The sequence below is a fragment of the Mobula birostris genome, chromosome 29 (assembly GCF_030028105.1).
Source record: "Mobula birostris isolate sMobBir1 chromosome 29, sMobBir1.hap1, whole genome shotgun sequence".
Taxonomy (NCBI): domain Eukaryota; kingdom Metazoa; phylum Chordata; class Chondrichthyes; order Myliobatiformes; family Myliobatidae; genus Mobula; species Mobula birostris.
Genome location: NC_092398.1, coordinates 17,624,263 through 17,629,665, shown reverse-complemented (window position 1 = coordinate 17,629,665; position 5,403 = coordinate 17,624,263).

Sequence of the window (5,403 nt, the reverse complement as noted above, 5' to 3'; positions counted from 1 at the left end):
TGTGGTATTAAATTTGCTTTGAATAAGTTTGTGTCGCCTAATTGTATCCATGTGACCTATGAACCTACTAACCCGAATGTATTAATATGATAGAATTCACCCTGCTGTTTGAAAGCACAGGATAAATGCATCCCAATGAAGAGTAAGTGCTCTAAAGGCAAGACGACACAACCGTGGCTGACAACGGAAGTCAAAGCCAACATACAAGCAAAAGAGAGGGCATATATATGATGAAATAAAAATGATAGGAAGTTAGATAATTGGGAAGCTTTTAAAACCCAGCAGAAGGAACTAAAAAGGCCACAAGGAGGGAAAAGATGAAATATGAAAGTAAACTCACCAATAATATCAAAGGGGATATGTTATGTAGCTAATAGTTCAGTAAAATTTGAAAAAGACAGGAAATTACTGTATAGACCAGTTAGCCTGACTTTATTGGCTTGCAAAATGTTAAGAGTCCATTATTAAGCATGAGGTTTCAGGACACTTGGTGGCAAATGATAAAATAGGCTGTACCTCCCTTTGTAATTGGATCCTCGACTTCCTAACCGGAAGACCACAGTCTGTGCGGATTGGTGATAACATATCCTCCTTGCTGACGATCAACACAGGTGCACCTCAGTGAGGTGTGCTTAGCCCACTGCTCAATTCTCTGTATTCATCTGTAGTTGTGAACTTCCCACTACTCAAGACATTTACAGAGACAAGTGCATAAAAAGAGCCCGAAGGATCATTGAGGATCTGAGTCACCCCAGCCATAAACTCTTCCAACTGCTACCATCCGAGAAATGGTACCGCAGCATAAAAGCCAGGACGTACAGGCTCCAGAACAGCTTCTTCCTCTAGGCCATCAGGCTGATTAATTCATGCTGATACAATTATACTTCTATGCTATATCAACAGTCCTGTTGTACATACTATTTACGACAAATTACTATTAATTGCACATTGCACTCTTAGACGGAGACATAACAAAGATTTTTACTCCTCATGTATGTGAAGGATGTAAGAAATAAAATCAATTCAATTCAATTAAAATTTTCAAATCGGAAGCTAAGAGGTTGGTAGGGTTGAGAACTGGCGGGGGGGGAGGGGTTTTGGCAAGCCTTGTGGGATGAAGAGAATAACAGGAGACACCTTCATAGAATACACAAAACTGTTGGGTTTGTGGGAGAAAAGGGTAAAACACAAAGGGAAGTAATTATTTTGACATGGCTTAGATTGGGCATACTATGCTTAATTATTCCTTATAGAGTCATAGAAAAGTACAGCACAGAAGCAGGCCCATTGGCCCATTTAGTCTGTGCTGAGCCATTTAAACTGCCTACTTCAATTGACCTGCACTGGAACCACGGCCTTCCATATCCCTGCCATCCAGGTACCCATCCAAACTTTGGTTAAACACTGAAGTTGAGATCACTTGCACCATTTGAGCTGCCAAATCGTTCCACAATCTCACAACTCTCAGAGAAGGAGGATATCTTGTCGGAAAACATCATTCTGGGTTGTGTAGGTTTTGTCATTATGAAACAGTTGAACATGTACCACTACAGTTTGAAGCATATGAGATTGAAAGAAATCAAATGCAGACTTCATTACAATCTTTGGGGGCTGATAGTTTTCATTTTAAAACTTTATTAAGTTATGGGAGTGCCTTTAATGTAATTCACAGTATCGTCCTTCATTAATTACAATCTGAGGCACATTTAGGGGTAAACATGAGGAATTTTGCAGATGCTGGAAATTCAAGCAACACACATCAAAGTTGCTGGTGAAACCAGCAACTTTGATGGGCATTTAGGGGTATTTTGCTTTCATTTGAAAGAGAAGTAGAAAGGGTTATTTTTATTCCCAATTCTCTACACCACACTCCAGTTGGTGGCGGGAATGCACCTTTAAGTTGACTGCCAATCGCCATAAAAAGTCAGAAGAAGAAAGGGTTTAGGCAATTATTGGGTAGATCTGGGGCTACTAGTTCGTTAGATATTCTGGCACCAGAGGCAGGGACCAGAAGGGTCCCGGTGAACTTCTGAATCAAATCAGGTTTTGGAGGAGGGATCTGATCCCTGTCATGGTTCCTATCATTCTCCATTACAGTTGATGCATGTTCTTAATATGTGTGAGTCACCAGTTGCACAAAAGGATTAGAAGAGCATTTGATCTTGCATCATCTCATTGCCACATACTGGATGTTATGTTTATTCTTCTAAAAACAAGCTTAGCATGGGTAAGACTAACACTTCTTTATCTGAACACTCTAGTAATGGCTTAGCCCCACACTAGCATGCATAGTCACTAAGTGATGGCACTTCTAGTTCCCAGCGAACCACCTGTATTACCCATTGGGAACTGCAGTTCTTAATTATGTATATACATAATAACATATCTTTCCCCTTTATTGAAAAAAAACTATATCGTTATAAACCTGCAATAAACAGTCATGCTTTCCAAAGATATTTACTTTAACTTCAATTCAAATGAGCAAATACAGTCTCTTATTCACTCAACGCCTCTCAATCAGTCTCTGAGATGGTTTGATGATCATTTCTGGGCTGCAATTTGTCTCCACTGATGTATTGCTTTCACTGGCTGTGTTAATACAGTGTCTTTCTAAGGAATGAACCACAAGTTTAATTTTTAAATCTGCTGGTCCCTTTGGTGTACAGGCAGTGATGTTTCATGGCTCGTGGTCATAGATCAATTTGATTCCTTCTCAGAGGTGTTCCTTGCTCCGTCTGAAAAGGTAGGAATGTGGGGCAACTTTCTCTTGCATATATCCTAGCATGGACCATGTGCCGGAATTGTGATCATGGATTCACACTTGATCTCTAGGCTTCAGGACTTGTAGGCTTTTCACAGTCTTATCATGATAATATTTCTTTCCCTTTCTCCTTAGCCAATTTGACCTTGTGTGCTCTTTTAGGTGTCAACAGGTATTTGTGCACTGGAAGGTTAGTGTGTATACGTCGACCCATCAGCATTTGGGCTGGTGAAAGGCCATTCTGCAGTGGTACACTTCTGTAAATAATCTCTTGTGGAAGTCCTCTCATCCATCTGATGTCTTCTTCATGAGGCCCTTCACTAATTTGACCAAACTCTCTGCCAGGCCATTCAATTTTGGGTGATGTGGGTTTGAAGTTATATGTCGAAACCCCAAAGGACTCTAATTCACAGGTCAACAATTGTGGACCATTGTCTGATACCATTTCTCATAGAACTCCATATCGCACAACACTGTTTCCAAGAAGGTGATAACCACTTTGCTGGATGTTGATTGCAGTGTTGCAGCTTCTGGGTAATTGGAGGAGCAGTCTGTTACAACAATATGACTCTTCCCATTTCAATCAAACAAATCTACCTCAAATTTGAAGTACGGTTTGTCTGGTACAGTATATGGTGTAAGCATTTCTGCTTGCTGTTTTGGTCTGTAGGTAAGACATATTTCACATGAAGCAGTGGTCTGGCTGATGCCTTGGTTCATTCTTGGCTAGTACATCACTTTACGAGCTCTTTATTTACATTTTTCTCACCAAGATGCCTTTCATGTATCTTCTGGAGCCCTTGCGTAGCGACACAGGAGTCAAAACTCTGTCGCCTTTGAAGACGATATCTTCCACTACTGACAGTTCAGCTCTGCATGCCCAATAGTCCTGAATGCACATTGGACAGTCATTCTTAGTTTCTGGCCATCCTTCACCTGGGAGTCGGCTGGGGTGATATACTGCATCCAGTGCTCTCGATGTGGCCTTCTATATATTGGCGAGACCCGACGCAGACTGGGAGATCGTTTCGCTGAACACCTACGCTCTGTCCGCCAGAGAAAGCAGGATCTTCCAGTGGCCACACATTTTAATTCCACGTCCCACTCCCATTCTGATATGTCTATCCACGACTTGCCCTACTGTAAAGATGAAGCCACAACACATCAAAGTTGCTGGTGAGCGCAGCAGGCCAAGCAGCATCTGTAGGAAGAGGTGCAGTCCACGCTTCAGGCCGAGAGCCTTCGTCAGGACTAACTGAAGAAAGAGTGAGTAAGGGATTTGAAAGTTGGAGGGGGAGGGGGAGGTCCAACATGATAGGAGAAGACAGGAGGGGGAAGGATAGAGCCAAGAGCTGGACAGGTGATAGGCAAAAGGGGATACGAGAGGATCATGGGACAGGAGGTCCGGGAAGAAAGACAAGGTGGGGTGGACCCAGAGGATGGGCAAGAGGTATATTCAGAGGGACAGAGGGAGAAAAAGGAGAGTGAGAGAAAGAATGTGTGCATAAAAATGAGTAACAGATGGGGTACGAGGGGGAGGTGGGGCCTTAGCGGAAGTTAGAGAAGTCGATGTTCATGCCATCAGGTTGGAGGCTACCCAGACGGAATATAAGGTGTTGTTCCTCCAACCTGAGTGTGGCTTCATCTTTACAGTAGAGGAGGCCGTGGATAGACATGTCAGAATGGGAATGGGATGTGGAATTAAAATGTGGTCAATAAAATGTGAGTACCTGGGATTAATAAAATGTGAGTACCTTGAACTCCAGGCCGGGTCTTCAAGTGCTGCTGTTGTGACTCCCGTCTCCCCTTCCCCCACCACCACTCCGCAGCCCCGTCTTCCTCAGATCCCACCGTCAACTCCTGGGCCCTCAGAGGCTCCATCTTCCTCTCACCCCAACCCTCCCCTCTCCATTGACACCCCCAGACTCCCCCCTCCCCCCTCTGATCCCAGCTCTCATCCGTGCCGGGTCTTTACCATCCCCTCCGACCTTCAACTGTCGGAGGCAGAACTCTCTGTTCTCAGAAAGGGCCTCACCTTCGTCCCCCTTCGCCAACACCTCAGCGAGTTCCGTGTTCGCCACGATGCGGAACTTTTCTTCCGCCGTCTCCGTCTCCGAGCCTACTTCTTCGGCAAGGACTCTTCCACCCCCACCGATGACCCCTTCTCCCGTCTTCAACCCTCCTCTTCTTCATGGACACTCCGCTCTGGTCTTCTGCCTGCTCTGGATCTCTTTATCGCTAACTGCCAACGGGACATCAACCGTCTCGACTTCACCGCACCTTGTCCCCATTCCAACCTCACTCCTTCGGAACGCTCTGCTCTCCACTCCCTCCGCACTAATCCTAACCTTATTATTAAACCCGCCGATAAGGGGGGTGCTGTTGTAGTCTGGCGTACTGACCTCTACCTTGCCGAGGCACAGCGACAACTCGCGGATACCTCCTCTTATTTAACCCTCGATCGTGACCCCACTAAGGAGCACCAGGCCATTGTCTCCCACACCATCACCGACTTTATCCGCTCAGGGGATCTCCCATCCACTGCTACCAACCTTATAGTTCCCACACCCCGCATTTCCCGTTTCTACTTCCTAACCAAGATCCACAAACCTGCCTGTCCTGGCCGACCTATTGTCTCAGCT